The sequence below is a fragment of the Pelodiscus sinensis genome, chromosome 2, assembly GCF_049634645.1.
Source record: "Pelodiscus sinensis isolate JC-2024 chromosome 2, ASM4963464v1, whole genome shotgun sequence".
In the NCBI taxonomy this organism is placed as follows: Eukaryota; Metazoa; Chordata; order Testudines; family Trionychidae; genus Pelodiscus; species Pelodiscus sinensis.
Genome location: NC_134712.1, coordinates 15,889,125 through 15,908,271, shown reverse-complemented (window position 1 = coordinate 15,908,271; position 19,147 = coordinate 15,889,125). Strand labels below are relative to the sequence as shown.

The 19,147-nt window shown below is 42.5% G+C and overlaps 1 protein-coding gene across 5 annotated transcripts in view; it reads right to left on the bottom strand.

Moving 5' to 3' along the window:
• The window catches only part of CYRIB (CYFIP related Rac1 interactor B), a 143,698-nt gene that overhangs the window by 92,218 nt on the left and 32,333 nt on the right, over positions 1 to 19,147 (bottom strand). The window lies entirely within an intron of this gene.

Below are 19,147 nucleotides of genomic sequence, written 5' to 3'. Positions count from 1 at the left end.
TTCCACAAGGAAGTGTCTTATCTTAAGTCTGTTTCCTTTTTAGAGAGCTAACATAAACTAGGTAACAAGGAAAAGTAATAAGACATTCTAGTGTTTTAGAGACCACACTGCATTATCAGGAACATGGCCTTTCACATCCAAAAGTTCTGCAGTCACTGTTCATCACTCCAAACCTTACGACTCCACCAGTCAAAGCTTATTACGCTGTCTGTAGTTCCACCCTGAACACCACCAACAACCTTGATTTGTTTTTCGCATGGTTCTCAACAAGGGACACATGTATCTGTGGGAGGTATGCAGAGGTTTTCCAAGATGTACATCAACTCATTTAGATAGTTACTTAGTTTTATTACAGGCTACTTAAAAAGCAATACTGAATGACAATACAAACTAAAATTTCAAAAAATTACTTGTTTATACTGCTCCGTATACTATATATTAAAATATAAGTACAATACTGTATTTACATTCCAATTGGTTTTATAATTATATTTAAAAGTGAGACTATGCAATTTTTCCATAAGAGCCTGCTGTGACTTATTTTTTGTGTCCGAGTTTGTAAGTAAGTAGTTTTTAAGTGAAGTGAAACTTGAGAATACTCAAGACAAATCAGACTCATGAAAGGGTACAGTAGTCTGGAAGGGCTGAGAGCCAGATAACCTTAGCAAACTGTTCTCAAAGGAATCTTCATTTCCCCTGTTGTGGCAATACTTCTTGCAGGTCTGCAAATACAGAATTGCACATCCTGTATTTGCTACATTCATGAGAATTGTACAGAGTTCAGCAGGCAGCTACAGAAAATATGAGGTTTTTTTTAAAAGGCATGTAAAATAGAGGCCTTGTGCTATGGAGAAAGTTGCATGCTGAAATCTTTACCCTTAACTCTCAGAGACGCCTAGCTGAGTCATTTATATCTTATAACACATTGCAAAAATTTCTGAAATGGCACTGCACCAACAACGGCACGTGGCACATTAGGATACTTACACATGGTACACCATAATTTGCATTAATATAAGCACTCCTAGAAAGCAAAACAAGCAGCCAATTATGCATGCCTACAAGCAGAGCTCGACAAATAATGTAATCTATTCGCCTGTGGCGAGTAGATTACAACCTGGAAGAGCCGGCGCAGAGCCATCTGTGCATGCGCAGAACGTCACTTGGCAAGCCCTGTCTATAAGTATGTTCTTAGGTAGTTATACACCAACATAACTTGTATTGACCAAAGTTTGTAGTGTAGATGTGGATTTTTTAAAAAATCTATATGCAGGAAGTTCCATTACAGTTATCAAATAATTCATTTTTAAGGGGATACTCAAAATAATTGCAGTCCCTCACAGAGATCACAACAGTACTGTATAAGCTGAACTCAACAAAACAGATCTCCTGTTTCCGGACAGACACACTAAAATATTACACCTAGAACATATTTGGTTAAGGATTTTCTATTTGGAATTTCAATAGCAGACTGTGGTTCAAGTGAAGCTACATCAACAGGTTTCCTCTTTGGATCAACCCTATCAGAATTACTATCACTATGGCGAAGATGTGAGGAGCTCTGACAAGTCCAAATCAACAGAATTATAGGCACTAGAAGAATTATTAGGCACAGTTAAAATATGGTTTGGTCCCTTCCTCCCAAAGACTGCTGAATTGTGTTCCAAGCAGTACTGTAAATGGAACAAGGTAGTCGCATTGGCATAAACAGATTTACACCCCTCTACGTTACAATTTTTTTTTTTTAACATGTAGTGACTAGGGGTGTCACTGTGCAGTTAAGGGCCTCATTCTTGGCGCGTCTAAATTTTTTCCCTGGGAGGTGGAGCAGCTTCTGTTGGTGGGGAGCTTGGACCCCCCCCTTCCAGTGGGCAGGGGCTGCTGCTGCCCCCCACTGCTGCCTCTATATCAAAGGCAGCAGCACAGGGTGGCAGGCAGCCAGTTTGTGCAGGGAGCTGGTTTTTAAACTGACTCTCCTCGCAAACCAGCTCCAGGCAGACAGAGGCAGCAACGTGTGGTGGCAGGAGGCTCCCCAGGAGTGGAGGTGGAGCACACTGGTTGCCGGCCCCAGCCCTGGGGACTATAGAAGAGTCAAACAACCAACAGGAACTCATGCGGTTATTGGACTACTCAATTAACTGATATCTAACAACCCTAGTAATGACATAGCTGACTTCATATTTGATATGATTGACATTTGACTCCTAGCCATGCTTCACAGTGGCTCACAAGCAAGGTTGTAAAACAAGCCTGAGACTGCAATAAGATTGCAGTAGATCAGCATTTGTATTGCCCAAACAATTAGACAAGACTACTTGATTCTAAATTCCTGTATCAGTGCAAAAAGAACCCCTAAAGTAAACTATTTAGTTCAAACACAGCTACGGTCCCCCTGCTCTTGGCCCCTGCAGCTAACATAATACTTGTTATCTCCCCCAGTTTACTGCACGTACACTTACTGAACAGCATAAAAGATACGTACTAGCAACCACAGTTTACAAATGAATTAGCTTAAACCATTCAGAATCTGATTGAACATAACACTGGGCCTTTAAACAAGTTATTTTTATTAACATTATACCAATAAACTTCTAGTTCTATTGAATTATTTTATTTTTGCAAGATATAGGTTCAGTAAATACATGGAGCAAAATTATCTGTATTCCAAAATACTGCACTAGTGATGAGAGAATTAACTGCTGAGGTGCTAGTCTAGAATGTGGGAACACTGAAGATTTGCCTACACTGTAGTTTAAAAATCTGCAGCAGGTTGGCCATCTGCAGCTTAGAAGTAGGCAAAGAACTAAAAGAAACAAAGACCATGAAACCAAGAGAAAATTCTCCTCAAATTTAAAAAGATTAGGACAGTTAAGGGCACAAAACAGGTGAGATTTTCAAAATTATTCAGAGTTATTGAAACTTTTTTTAAATTATTAACAGCAACTTAGCCTTGGGCCAATGCATAGAAAACAAAATATATTACAAAAGATAAAAATAAACTCCAAAACTATAAAATTAAGATACATGCAGATTAAAAATAGACATATACCATTATTCTGAGTATAATCATCTTGCCACTTGCCTTTTCCTTATTTTAGCGGTTGATTGTGATCCTAACAGCCTCATAATGCAAGAGGACAAGGGGCTTATTCCTATCTTCTAGTGAGTTTCAGCTGGCCTGATCCATTCAGTACTCCGGCTCATAAAAGTCAAACTGATGTGTGTCACATAAGGTATCCTTGAGAAACTAACACCACATTGATCATTAATATTCTTGCATGATGTCTTTGCAGTAAAACACCCATGGAACTTCGTTTACACAAACAAGTCAGGGGAATGGGTAAACAGGTTTCTCCCAGACAAAGGATAGGCCAATGCCTCCAGCCAAGCGAGAGTGTCAATTAAACATTTATCTGCACTGGACAGGGGAGGAACAGATCAATTCGCAATTCTGTAAACACTAGCACAGAAAGAAACCAGCATGGAAGTTCTTTCACCATGAAACTCCATATTTCCTTCCAGACAGCTCAAATGAACTTTATTTTGGGGGGAACCTCCACAAAGATCCATTCCAAAGGTTCACTTGAGGCAAAAAAACTCAAATTATCTGTCACCTAGAAAAACAGGGGCAACCAGCACTATGTACTTCTGTTAAAGGTTTTGACTGAGAGACAGCCAGTCATGATGGACAGATGGACATGATGGACAGATGGACATGATGGACATTTTTTGATCTGAGGAAGTGGGTCTGGCCCCCGAAAGCTCATCATCTAATAAACCATCTTGTTAGTCTTTAAAGTGCTACATTGTCCTGCATTTTGCTTCAGCTACCCCAGACTAACACGGCTACATCTCTACCACTATGATGGACAGAGTATCTGATGAGAGAAACCAATTTAAATGGGGACTGTACCTTGCTAGATTAAACTTTAGACTTTTTAAAATTTGCTTTGTAATCATCTCTGCCTTTATTTCTTTTACTTGACATCACTTGAAATCCTATCTACTTTTGATAATAAGCTTAACTTTAAACTAAGCCAATTGAGTGCGGAGTTTGGACTGAAGTGATTGTTAACGCCAGTTGAAATGATAAACTGTGCATTCTGTCTCTTTACAGGGGCAAGTTAATCTTATTATTCCACTGAATGATCCAGGAAAGAGCTGGAGATTGGTAGCACATGATTTGGAGAAAATTCAGAACTGGGGAGGAGTTGGGGTCAACTTGCCAGGAGTAACCAATAAGACGATGGGTACCAGAGTGTGGCTGGGAGTGTAACAAGCAAGATGCTGGAATAAGAATTGCTCATCCATGGCTGCTTATCAAAATGTTCAACTCAATACGTGTTTGCATGCTGGATGAGAGCAAGGGAGGTCTAGCAGCAGTGCAATTGCAGGTAGCTAGAGCTACAGGGCAGACAGTGACCCAACCCCACACTGGTCTAGACTGCATCCCAAGATGTGACACTGACCATGAAGACAGGGTAATCGCTCCAACCCGAGATACACTGTCAGTTCCTAACAAATACTCTATTTTCTGAGAGGTTGCCTACAAATGCAGCCAGCACAAAACCCACAGAAAGCCATTTTAACCTCAAATGGTAATACATTTTAAAATGTAATAACTAATGGGGTAGATCCTTCACCTGCCCTAAACTACATGGACAGAGGGGCTGTCTGTATATGACGCTAGTATAGCAGCCTTATAAGTAAGCTGTCTGCATTAATTGAAAATGGAGAGCTGTCAAGGCTCTTACTAAATATTATCTGGCATACCCATGGGTCTTTTTAACAGGGGGAACTGAAGTGACATTTCAATTAGACACAATTGCCATATCCCAGCTGCTTATTACTATCTTCTATATTGGACTGGATTAGAGATTTCACATTTTTAAAGATTAAATCTAAACATTTGCAATTCTGAAAGGCCCTAGAGCACACAAATAATTTTTACACAGGAAGCTTATGTGAGAAAGTCCTGCTAAACGGTTTGGCTTAGCATAACCTTGGCAAATACTGTGGGTGCATACTATGAAAGCATAGACAAAAAGTAACATCCGTGCAGCACATTGGATAGGACAGAATTCCTACCTGTCTCAGATCTAAGAAGAGTGGCTGAAGTATTTCTGAGAGACCAAGGAGTTTCCAAAGATTTGTTTTGAATCACTTCCAGTTACCTGGAATCATTCCATTCCTATATTTCGGCTCCATACAAACTTGAATGTATACATTAGCCTTAAAACTGTAAGGGCTAGTGCAATTAAGTTGATCCCATGAATTCAGCAAAACATAATACTCTTTGCACTGCATACGAGGCCTTCTCTTTAGTTACCTGAATATGCTTAACCCACAACCCATTTTCCCAAAATAGGAGAAAGAGCTAACTCATTCACTGTATTGCCCACCAATACTTCATTTATACAGCCTCTATCTCCGATTAAAAACAATTACTCTAGTTGTGGAATAATTTATTGATTATTCTCGTTCACAGTATAAACGAAATGTGTTTCATAAATGCTTCAGTCTCAAAGGTGTTCGTGACAGCAGAACCATACCATACAACCAGACACAGCGTGATTCGTGATTTTGTGGGAAAATACTGATCCCCTTTTAATGCTAGATCATAATTAATACAAAGGTAAAGAAAAAGGGCTAAAGGACAGTCATATTGAAACCCCTTTGTCTTTGGCATAGAATCAGTCAGTTCCCCATTCAGAGCGATTTTAATCTCCACCACTGTTTGTCTCTGAAGAGCTTTTCATACTCAAAATGACCAGGGATCTATTCTTACCATCTTTACACCACAGATGGTCCCTATCAAGAGAATCAAAGGAGGACTTTAGACTGACAAAAAGCAGCATACAATTTTTCTCACTTAGAAGGTCCATACACCACAGGCAGGGTCTGCCCCAGTATAGCCAGTACAGCCCCCTGCCTGTGGTGGGTAAGGGGGCCCCTGAAGCCAGGCTAAAGAGACCCTCCCCCCCTCCTCCCTTTAATCAGTTAACCCAGTTAAACAATAAAATGGGTTTTACAGCCCTACACTGCCTGTTTTTCATTTAACTAAAATATTCTAACAATTCAGAATTGAACAGTTTTGCCAGTAAACTTTCTGCTCAGTGACTTCTGGTTGACTGAAGTTCTTACTAACCATGAGAGTCCAGCCCTGCCTTGAAAAAATAGAGGCTGCTGTCACAGAGGCAACTTTTTACTGCTTTGGAAAGACAAAAAAGAGAATGCAATCATCTGTAGCAAGGAGAATGTGTCAGATAGATGGATTCTACCATGAGATGCTCTGCCCTGACAGGAAAGGGATGGCTAGAAGCACAAATGGTATTAAAGAAGAGAACCATTACCACCATCAAATCTCCAAATCTATTAATATTCAAGGTCAGAACCACTACTAGTGATAAACACCATGTTTGGGAACGCGGAGAGAAAAAAGACAGACGTCAGTGACAACGGAAGAGGAAGATCAAGATGTGCTAAGACCGTTTTCTACTCAAGATACTGTTTCATCAGTTAAAAAAACTGTCCTAAATACAAGTCAAATGCAATGTCAGAAGTACAAAGAGCAACAGGCCAGATTAGAATTCTCTGAACCAAGGTAAAACTGGAATATGACCACTACTTTCCAAATGTCTGAAGACAAGACAAAATGGTTGAAGTAATATCTTTTATTGGACCAACTTCTCCTGGTGAAAGAGACAAGCTTTTCAGTTATACAGAGCAAATCTTCTAGTCTGGGAATGGAACTTAGACGATATGTCTACACTGCAAACTGGCGCTCAGGTTGTTTAACTGCAGTGTAGACCTGCAGCCTGAGCTCTGGAACCCTGCCACCTTGTAAGGTCCTAAAGCCCAGACTCCATCTCAAGCCCAGAAGTCTACACTTCAATTAACCAGCCCTGACTCAGTTGGCACAGGCCAGCCATGTGTAATCATAATGAGGACAAACCCAGAATGTCACACCTAAAAAAAAGGTAGAAAAGACTATTTAGCATAAGTAGCTAACACATATTCTAAGGGACCATTCAAAGTAAAGTGGCCCCGTAACATTCCAAGAACCAAAAACAGAGGCTGGTAGGTCACAGGTTGTTGTACTAAGCAAGTGATGGCCAACCCGTGGCTCGCGAACTGCACGTGGCTCCCGAAGAAAAAAATTGCAGCTCCTAATGGAACCGGGACAGGAACCCAGAATCGCTCAGGTCAGCCGCTCTCATGGCCGGGCTGCTCTGAGCCGCATGCATGCTCAAGCCCCGTGCTGTTCCGCTCACAGTCCCCAGCGCATTACGTAATATGCTGCACGTGCAGGCCGGGTCGCACTCAGCGTCCCGGCCTGCATGTGCTAGCAGCCGGCCACTGAGCACCTGGCTCTGGAGAAGAGAAGGGAAGGGGAGGAGAGAGGAAAGGGGATCGGGTGGGGGGGGAAAGAGGGTGCGCACGGCGTCTCAGCCAGCACATGCTTAAAGCCGGCTGCTCTGCTCACACACCCTGCACCTGTAGAAGGATGCACATGGCAGTAGCAGCTGCTCTGGCTCTGGGACCTGGGCATAAGATTGGCGGGGGGGATTGGGTTAGAGCAGGAAGGCAAGGTGTCTGCTTCTGGGGAAGGGGAGAGGAGGGGAATCAGGATGGGGGTGCACATGGCATCCCAGCCAGCACGTGCTCAAAGCCAGCCGCTCAGCACTCACATCCAGAGCCTGTAGGGAGACGTGTGTGGAGGTAGCAGCGGCTCTGGCTCTGGGACTCAGGCATAAGGTTGGGGGCGAGGAGGATTGGGTTAGAGCAGGGGGGTGCCTGGTTCTTGGGGAGGGGATGGGGATTGGGTTAGAGCGGGGGAGGAAGGAGGGGGGAGCAGAGGAAGCACCCAGCTGTCGTGGGGAGCAGAGGAAGAGCACGCGCTTCCTGAAGTTGGAGTTGGCATGCAGTCCCGGGATTCCCCCCCCCCACACACACACACCCCCCCCACCTACCCCCTGCACAGGCAGGCAGCAGGAGGAAGTCAGTCCCCAGATGAGCGACAGACCCGGCATTTCAGGAAGTGTGCCAGCTGTATACGGGAGGGGAAGGGAAGAGCAGCTTGTCCCTGTCCCCTCGCTTTGGCCAGACCCGCCCACCAGCACCCTGCCACCTGCCCCAGCACCTTGCCCAAGCACTCTGTCCCCTGCCCCCACCAGCACAGTTGAGGCCACATTAGTGAAGCTGGGGTTTTTTGGAGGGGTTGTTTTTTGCATCTCACTTGTGAGCCCTGAGTTGACTTTTATGTGGGTCAGTGACCCCTGACTCAAAGCAGGTTCCCCGCCCCTCTCATAAATAAAGGCAATGCTGAAACATGTTGGCTACGTCTATATTGGCAAGATTTTGCGCCAATACTTTTAACGCGAGAGTTTTTGAGTTAAAGTATTTGCGCAAGAGAGCATCTACACTGGCATGTGCTTTTGCACAAAAACATCCGTGCCAGTGTAGACGCTCTCTTGTGCAAGAAAGCTCTGATGGCCATTTTAGCCATCGGGCTTTCTTGCGCAAGAAATTCATGTTGCCTGTCTAAACTGGCCTCTTGCGCAAGAACACTTGCGCAAGAGGGCTTTTTCCTGAGCAACAGCGTCATAGTTCTTGCGCAAGAAGCACCGATTTCTTACATTAGAACGTCAATGTTCTTGCGCAATAACACCCCGCCAGTGTAGATAGGTGGCAGGTTTTTGCTCAAAAGCGACTGCTTTTGTGTAAAATCTTGCCAATGTAGGCACAGCCATTGTGTTTGACGTATTTTATTTAAAAATGAAGCCTGGACAACAAGCCTGCAATTGGGGCCAACCCCCCATCTGGCTGCAGCATCATAACACTCCTGACCCTCCCCTGACTCCAAATCTGAACCCATCATACCCTGGAACCCCGTTCTGAGCCTCTAACATCCTCAAACTCCTGCACCCCCATATCCCCAGTCTTCTGTCACAACACCATCCACACTGCAAATCTGTGTCCTGCACCCATCATACTCCCAGCCTCCCTGTCCTAAGCCCCTCAAGCACCCCAGAGCAAAACTCCTGCATCCTCACAGCTACAAGCCTATGGCTTGCTCAGCACCCCAACCCCTCCACCTGACTTGAACACTGTCCAGCTTGGAGCCCCATCCTGGGATGGCGTACTGGCACCTACTTTCCCCCAGCATTGCTGCTTTTTTTTGCTCAACTCTTCTCCTCCCTCCCCCCCGGGTACATGGCTCTTTGCACCCTGTTCATTGCTATTTTGCCTCTTCATCCCTAACAGGTTGGCCACTGCTGTACTAAGTGATAAATCCCATGAGAAACGAGGTAGGTTTGTTGTTGAGTGGGCATGGGGGAGGGCGGGGAGAGATATTAATCATTATAGCAGTGGAGATACATTTGAAGATTTTGCAGCCCTTTGTTATGGCAAGGTCTGATGCTGCTTTGAGTTGACGGGTCCTAAGCTATAGGGAGCTTGTTTTGGCTGTTGAGGTTGGCAATAGTTTGGCTGTTGAGATGGCCAAAAGAAGGGGTATAGGAAAGATTTCTTTCAGAATGGGGTCCCCACTAAGAATGGGTTGTAACTGTTTAATGATTCCTTTTTGTGGTGGCAGGTGGTCAGAGGACTTTCCTACCCCATAACTTGTGCTGGAGCAAATTCTCTTGGGGTATCTGGGTGTTTTTTTCCATGAGACAATCTACATTTCTAGTAGAGCGTCCTTTTGGTGAAGGTCAATCTGCGTATGGTAAGGTGTGTAGCCTGAATTTTCTTCTCAGAGCATATTCTGTGGGACTGTCTGTAGATAATAGATTTCTTGCTGTGGTTGGTGTGGTTACTTGATCTGTGAAGGTTAATCCATATTGAAAATAGATTAAGTTATCATTGGTGGAATATGGCTTCATGTGAACAGACTTCTAAAATGAAAACCCATGTACTGATAGAGAGATCACAGTGCTGGTCTAAGAATGAGGCCTTTTCTTATACTGGGAGGGAAACAGCCATGAGCCAAGAAGCAGAAAGTCACATCCTCACAGTCCATCTAAACTGCATTAAAAACAATGCAATATTGGGCAGCTATATTTAATAAAAAGGAATTAAACAATAAGTCAAATTTTCAGTTAATATCATTGCTTACCTCACTGCTACATGCAGTGAAAAGAAAAATCTAACTACCTTTTTTCCTATGTAATTTTCTATCACTAATAGTGTCAAAGATAACTTAAATCAGTTTTTGATGGTGGTATTTAAGGCCATCTTTGTATTAGTAATTGAGTATTGTAGTAACATTATTGTAAGTCATAATTGTGTGTTCATTTATAAAAGTAATGTAATTAAAACTGCAACATGAGCTATATTCAGTCACTATGCTATATACCCAGACTAAAGTAAATGAAAGCTTGAATTTGGAATCAGGAAACAAACTGTTGCTCTGATCTTTAAAATCAGTGCTTCCCATTTTAAGGAAGCTTTTGATCATTTTAATAATACCGCTTTTTCCAGTTAAAGAATTTTAATACTGAAACTTGACATCTTCTGAATAAATTAAAACTATAGTTTCCGCTATCTTGAAAAAGGCCTACATTGTTTTACATTACATAGGATGCTTTTTTTAGTTCCTCTTTTTGAAAATTTACACATACATAGGCAAAAAGGAAAAATAGTATGCAAGCCATTTTGTCAATACTGCAAAGGCAGCAAACATGAAATATAAAGTGATAAAAAATTAACCAAATGCAAACAATGCAAGTTTCAGCATTTTGTAAGGAATGCACACACACGGCCTTTCCAGAGTGTAATGACTACTACCATCACAAAATGATCACAATTACATGTCTAGAGTCCAAATGCAAAACGTATCTTACATTTTCAGCAACCTCCTTTTTTCTAGAGCAGCATTAAGTCATTAAATTTGTAGAGGAGGGAAGACATGAGGTGCTTACCAATGATTTTAACTTACGCCTAGGAAATTTAACATTTTATTCACAGGCTTTATATAGGAGCTCAAATTATTTCTTAAGTAGTAGTAATTTTAATTCTTTTTTTTTTTTTGTCCTGAAATGACATGGATACATTCTTTTTTACCAGAATTCTAACACAGAAAAGCAAACTTCATGTTATTAGATTGACAAGAAAAATGTCATTCCCAGCAGCTTTATTTCATACTTCATCTCCTACAGCTATTTGGAAACAAGATTACTTTGTTTTGATTTTTTTTTTAAATAATGCATTGTTCATTCTTAATGCCACTACACTCATCTCATGCCTGACTCACCCAGAACTATCTATGTTTCAACATGTTGCTTTTTATGTTCCTCTATAAACATGCCATTACAATCCCTCACCTGGCACTATAGAGATTTAAAAACCACATAAATCCACCCAATGAGATAAAGATATGAACTGAAAGAGAACATTACACATAAAACGTGTAGAATGGCAAGACCATTGAGCCCTTGAGGATCTCACATTTAATTGTTAATATTTTTCTAACTATACCTCTTTTACGTGAAGTGCTGCCATTTGAAAATACATATATATGAATAGCAAATGAAGTTAAGTACATACCCCGTGTCACATATCAGTAACCAGCTGTGCTAAGAGACTCAGCATAGACTTAAATTTTTCAGAGCAAAACCACAACTGCTATTATCACCCTATTTTCCCAGTGAAATAGTGTGATCTTTAAATTGCCTTAAAAACCATTCACTAGCAGTGAGAGTAGGAAGCTTTCACTGGAAACTGAGATGTAAACCACTTTCTACAATTTTTAATTTTTATGTGACCATTTTTTTTTAACCTTTAAGGTTACAAAAATAACCTTCCAAGATGAACTGAACATAAACCTTCACTGTAGCTGTTCATGGCTTTGTCAAATGTAGTGGAATGTAATAAGATTTGGGTCAGTTTCATGTGTGGTTCGGAACCCTTGCCAGAAGTGAAATTGTTAATAATCGTATCAATTTCACTCAAATGCTTCTGAGTAAGGAACAGGAGAGCAACAGAAGGCGCTGGAGTTATTCACACACAGAAACGACCCAGAAATTAAGGATGTAGGAGAGAGCCAAGCAAGGGCTCACTGACCTTGATTTGCACACAAAAAAAGCAGCGCTAGAATAATATTAAGATTGCAATTTCCTAGTTTGAAAAACCAGAGTGAGGACAGGAGGAAGGGGAACAAAACAAATTCCCTCGCACCTACTGACACTCATGGTTCATCAGCAGGGTTGGAACATTAGAGTCACCACACAGCCTTCTGCCACTTGAACTAATAGAACAGCCGATAACAGTAAGAGTGATCACCCTCTAAGGAATCAGGAATTTGGGGATTCCTTTCAGGGTCTTGATGGCAGTATGCTCTAGTGAGCACAGAATCAGCCTGCTCCCCTACAAGCTTGATCTTCTCTGTCAAGTCTCCTCGAAAGTGTTGCTGTCCCATTCTTTTTGCCTTCCTAATCTCTGCTGTTCAAGCTTCTCATCCCAATTGCAGCTTCCTTCTATATCCAGTTCAAATTGCATCAGGCTCCTTGTCTGATTGCAGGGTACCCTTATTCAACTATCTGGCTCATATCTCCTCTAGTGCCAGTCTCCTTGTCTAACCATTCTATCCTACTCCCAAAACCCTGCTTCTCAGTCCTCATCTCCCCATCCCACCTAGTACTTGCCTAGCCTCACTAGGCCTTGCCCCAATCAATCTACTCCTTTTCCTTCTGGTATAGCTCTTGTTCCCTTTGCATTAAAATGACTGCATCCTCTTCCACACTGCCTGGATGCTGGAGAAAATCGGGGCGAGAACGGGGGAGAAGATGACATTCAGAGTATAGGACAAAAAAGTGATAAGCAATGGTGTAGCGAGGGGGGCAGATACCCCTGGGGACTACACTGGGGGGGCCCCAATTTAGTCCCCTTTCATTCCCCATCATCCCTTGGCTCGCCTGCTCCTTCTCCGCCTGCCGGCACTGGCTGGAGCCTCCTCCCTGCCTCTCTGCCCCCAGCGCGACCCTCCTCCATTTCCGCCGGCAGGTTAGTGCGTGCAGGGGCCCAGCCCCAAAGTGGAGGCGGTGGGGGAAGATGCAGTACAAGCTCTCCCTCCCCTTCTCCCAGGATCAGGCTCAGCCATGTACCAGGTTCGGGGTAGCGGGGGGTATGCGTGCAAATTTTGCCTTTGCCCCTGGGCGCATAACATATTCACTATGCCTGTGGTGATAGGCTCCCTGCTCTCATTTCCAGGGCCAAGTGCTATTCCAGCCTGAAGCACCTGTGAGCTGCCATTACAAAAATCCAGTTCCACACCTATAGTCCTGGCCTGGAGCATGCTCAGTGGGGATGACGTGCTGTCTGGTCACGTGTCAGCACTGGCTGAGGCTTAAAGATGGCCAGTGAGTATGAAATGTTTGGCAATTTTAACAGCAAAAAAATCTAGGAAGTCTCTACTGAGCATACTTGAACACCAATTTGTCATAGTTTACATGAAAATCACCCTTACTTGATCAGGATATAGAGGGTTAAAGGTATATTACTGATAATGATTTTCATGGTGAAATCAATAGCCAGGGTAAGGACAGCTTCTACACAGACATTGGGTCTCCCTAACTAAACCAACAAAATCATCTCAATGATTATGTTATGTTATATTACGTCAGCATAGCCGGGGAGTTATATCAGCAGGGGAAGGGGAAGTATTTCAGTATGTACACTTATGTCAAGATAGTGTAGACAACATTCTAACCCCTAGATGCAAAACATGGGAACATTAAAGCATTTCAAAGAGAAAAAAAACAATAGAATTTTTTAACATGGGCTAGACCAAGGTGGATAAAAATTGTGGTTTTTTTAAAATTAAAGAAATGTGTTATTTAAATCAGATATTTTGATTTTTTAAATTAAATACTAAATTTCACATTTAGAAATAACAATTACAATTAAAACTCATCACAAACATGCTACACATACACTTACAGTCCCATAAAAATGAATTAACGGCCTTAAGTCTGTCCAGCCTAACTGCTTTCTTCTTGAAAGTTTTGGGCTTCCAATTTCTCTCTCAACAAATTAAAAAGTAACATATGCAAAGACACACAAGTTAGATCGGATTGTTTTTGTTCTGTGCTTAAGTAGTGGTGAACCATGGCCAAGCATGACAGAGGAGTTACTTAAGACATTGTTTTAAAAAGATAGACACGATATGTAGGAAAGGACGGAAGCAACATAGAAAGAAATAGTGGAGCGGATTGGAAAAAAGAGGCAAGACATTATTCAGCACACACTCAGCTTCCTATAATCCCCACACTTTTTCCACCCAAAAAACGGTCATGGCTTCTGGGTTTAAGACAGACCCAATCTGGTAATATTTTGAAGAAATCCATTCCCTGGGTAAAAAAGGAAAACATGTCAAGTGTAAGCAGTGCAAGAAGATGATGCAGGACTGAGTTGCAAGAATGAATCATCATAAGGAAAACAGTTTATTGGGAGAAAATGATGATGTGGATATGACTGAGAGGATTAACTGGTTAATAACTTTAACTGACTTTGCAATTAATCATTCCTCAAGACTCTATGCCTTTTAGTATAAGTGTAATTTGACTAGGGATGTTAACATATAGTCATTTAAATGATTAACTGATAAGCTTAGGTTTATCCGTTAATCCAAATGACTGACTACATGCACACTCCCCACCCTTCACTGCCACTGTATCAGAGGCAGCAAGGGGGAGGAGGGAAGGCAGGAGCTGGAATAGCCTCTGTCTGCAGGAAGCTCATCCTCCCACCCCAGACAGGGGTTGTTGTGCAGAGAGCTGATTATAAAACAGCTCCACCTGCTGCCACACACTGCTGCCTCTGATACAGCCACCCCACTAGCTGCTGGCCCTGCCCCTGAGGGAGAGCATTTTAGTAACCTTGTAACTGCTAAAAATTGTTATGGCTACACAATTACTAAAAAAAAAAATGGTATCTAACATCCCTAGATTTCACAAGTAAATTCCCAAACTGTTTGCAGTGTTGGATATTGCTAGGGGGAAAAAAAGGTTCTCTTATCTAAGCCTTATGGCTTGTTTAATTAGTTAACCAGGCTTACAACCTGTAATTCAAGTATACAATACAGAAAGCTGCAGTAAGAGAAATCCAAAGTTTCCATCAAGTGTCATTTTCTTATTTTAAATTGCATAATACATGCCCCCATATTTTGGATCGTCATTGTGACAGGCCATAATGGTGATGCCATAAATCTATTTCCTATTTTACTTCAGCATCACTCAGCTTTTCCAAGGGAACCCCATTCTATACTTGTTTTCTTAAACAGGAGTGCTAGTGAGTTAATGGGGCTTATTCCATAATTAAGTACACTCTGGCTGCGTCTAGACTGGCATGATTTTGAGGAAATACTTTTAACAGACAAGTTTTTCCGTTAAAAGTATTTCTGCAAAAGCGCGTCTAGATTGGCACGGATGCTTTTACGCAAAAGCATCCATGGCCAATCTAGATGCAATTTTGCGCAAGAAAGCCCCAATCTCCATTTTAGCCATCGGGGCTTTTTTGCGCAAAACAGTTCTTCCCTGTCTACACTGGCCCTCTTGGCAAAAGAGGGCTTTTTTCCTCGAACAGGAGCGTGAAAGTATTTGCACAAGAAGCACTGATTTTGTACATTACAAAGTCAGTGCTCTTGCGTAAATTCAAGTGGCCAGTGTAGACAGCTGGCAAGCTTTTGCGCAAAAGCAGCCACTTTTGCGCAAAATCTTGCCAGTCTAGACGCATCCTCTAAGTATAGTCGGTCTTAAGCTTTTTTGGTAACTTGATTTAAATCAATGATTTTTTTCATGATTTAAATCAATTATTTAAAATTAATCTAGCCTGCTTCTGTGGCTCTGCTTGACCTTTAAACACTCTTCGTGCTGACACCTTCATATTTGTTGGAGACAAGATCTTTCACACCTGCTGCTAGCTTGTGTTTAATGCTGACTTTGAAGACCATCAAAGTGCTTCTCTGTAGTACTCAAGAGCTGCGCAAAGACCTCTGTGTCACTCTCCCAAAGAGCCCACTCCACTTCCCCTGCTGCCAGAGGCTTAAAAGTCCACTGGCTCCCACCTGCTCCCCCCAACCCTGCTGCCTCTGATACACGGGGCCTTGCATGTAATCACGAGTATTAAAAGATGAGCCCAGACTCATCAGTTAACCATTTAATCCTCTACACTAGCACATCCCTAATGTATATTACCACAGAAGCAAGTGTATTTTAGAGGTGAAGCAACAGAGTCTGTAAAGCACTCTGGAATCATTCCTGGTAAAGATACAAAGGAAAGTGGAGCACTGGAAAACTTTTTACATCTGAGCACTGGGGTAAAAAGAAACTTAATAAGCAGAGCACACAACCAGGATATTTAGATTCAAGCTCCAGCCCTGCCAATAAATTAGTATGTGACCCTAGATAAACCATTTAATCTTTCATCCCAAGTTCCCTACCCAGGCCAATTCATAACATGGAATTCATGCTTCCCTAACTCAGTGGTATGTTGCTAGTCTTAGTTCATTAGTGTTTGTCCAATGAAGTGTAAAGAGTCAGTATGTTCAATTTATAACTGGATAGCATATGGAGTAAAATGTAATCTAGGTGAGAATACAGTACCTTGACTAAAGTTACAAAATTATTTCCCTGCGTAATAGAGGATCAATGCACACCTGAACAACAATATATTGCACTTAAAAAGCATTAAAAATGGTGTACAAGTTTTAAATGAATGCTATCCCACCATTATAGCAAAAAGCTGACACCTGCCAAACTATTACTGCGGTCAAAGTCTAGGCCTAGGATGTTGATGAAGTTGCAAAGGGAGAAAAATACCAAGAATCTTCACAGCAGCAGTTTCCATAAAAACTGTATTTTAGATGGCAAAAAAAAAAATTACCTTGGTATTTTCATGAACAGTGAATCAATAGCAAAGTGACAAAGAAGAGGTAATATTTTATTATGGAATCTAAACTTCAGGCTATTACCAACACTATGATAAATTCACAGCAAGTGATGTATTCTAGTTAAAATATTCAATGGTTTATCCCTAGCTTTTTAGGAAAACTAGATGTTTGTAAAACAAGCTTAGCCTGAATAGGTCAACAACAAATGCTCATATTTTTCTTCCATTACTACAAATCCTAAAATAAGCCATGTTGTGTGGTGCAAGTACAGTACCCCAAGTGCAAATAGGTTTAATAGAAATTAAACAGAGGATGAGGCATGTTCTTTAGGTCACTAATTACTGGCATAAGAGTAGATAGTACTCCATTAACTTTGAGAGAGGTGTGTCCATTTACATGTGTGGAGAAATTAGCCCGTTTGATATTTGGAAGGGAAAGAAGTTTAAAGCCTTTGGGAATGGACAGATTCGGAATACACACTTCCTAGAAGATGTTAATATATGACAATATATACAAACTAGTGCAGAGTTTCCCAAGTTCTTTTTTGCTGAGCCCCACTAAAGAGATGCATTGTCCCATGCTCTAGGGAAGAGGTGCCCAGTACCCACTGAGACCCTGGGATAGGAGAGGAGAAATGGAGAACCACAGCATTCCAGAGGCAAAGTAATCAATCAACATGTAACAACTACAGTTTCTCGCATTGTCAAAATACTGATGGGAAAAAACACCCACAGATGAACAATTACACAGCCCTGCTGCCTCCTCTAAGTGTCATTCTTAAGTGCCCGCAGGGCATGCATGGAAATAAAACAGGTAGTGAAGAAGAGAGAGTCCCTGCAGACAGTATAAAATACCAAACACAGCAAGGAGCCTGGAAGCTAGTAGAGTTAGAAAATAATGAAGGTATGGTTGAAGGAGTGAGAAGATACAAAGGGAGAGAAAGAAGCCAGGCTAAAGGTGAGAGTTGGATCAATATGTGAGAAAGGAAGGAAAGGATTAAGAAGTCTGATGGAATACTCAGTGAAGAGAAGACAACAGAAAGAGGAAAAAGAATTGGAATACAGTGAGGGTCAGCAAGTGTTAACTGACAGTAAAGCAACAGATGCCAGGAACCAGGCCATTGAAAATAGGCAGGGGATCAGTGGAGAGAGAAGATAGACGACTGGGAGGTTTAAATAATGGGGTTAAAGAGTGGGCTCTGATGGAAGAGCTGGCCAAGAGGTCAGTTAAGGAAAATATAAGTGATGACAACTGTCTGGAAAGAGGAAAAAAATAGCTGACCAGTGAAGGAGGGGAACTAGGGTCATTGTACGGAGGAAAGAGAAAAAAAGTGAAGGAAAATCAGTTTAGGATAACTGGCAGTGGGGTGAGCAGAGTGAGACTATCGATGGAGGCAATGGTTCAGTTAAGGAATAAGGAGCATAACTGACTTAGAATGAAAGGCTGGTGAGTTTGAGTGGGGAGTGCTAGAAAGACATGCATGGTTTAGTGACACTAACGAGAGTGGGGGATCCTAGTCAGCACAGAGTTGATCTGGGAGATAGCAAGAGTACACGGGAAGGAATGAAAGGATGGGGCTACTAAGACAACGGCAGAGAAAGGTGGGGAAAAAAAATCAGTGTGTATGCATGACAGGGAAGATTCAGCTTGGGCTCAAGAAGTAGTGTGCAAATGAAAATCGAGGGCAGGGTTAAGGACAAGTAGCGGGATGGGGCAGCTGAGGTAAGAAGTCAGATGTGGAGAGAGGAGGGAAAAGGGCTGGAGCTGAGGTCAGGGAAGGACATCGAAGGAAGTGGGTATGGGGAGTGAAAGCAAGGCTAGGTTCAGGTAATCGGTTAGGAGAGGAGCGGCTACATGGAGCAGCAGGGGTGGGGTGAGGTGAGGTGAGGTGCATGCACGGTCAGGGGAAAGCAGAGAGCTGGATGGGTATGGGGTCAGGGGAGGTCAGTGAGGGTGGGGTTAAGGGAGGTCAGTCAAGGGAGCAGAAGGAGTCAGTGGGAGCGAAGCAGAGGAGAGTGGGGAGGTCAGTGAGGAGCGTGGGGGGGGTGGGTCAGCAGGGGAGCAAGAGGGTTCAGGGTCAGTAAGTGAGGGAAGCGGGGGGGGTTGGTGAGGAGATGGGGGGTTGGCAAGCGGAGCGGGGGGGGTCAGTAGAAGGTGTCAGCGAGAGGAGCGGGGGGGAGTTGGTAAGGGGATCAGTGGGGGGGTTGGCAAGCGGAGCAGGGGGGTCAGTAGGAGGTGTCAGTGAAGGGAGCGGGG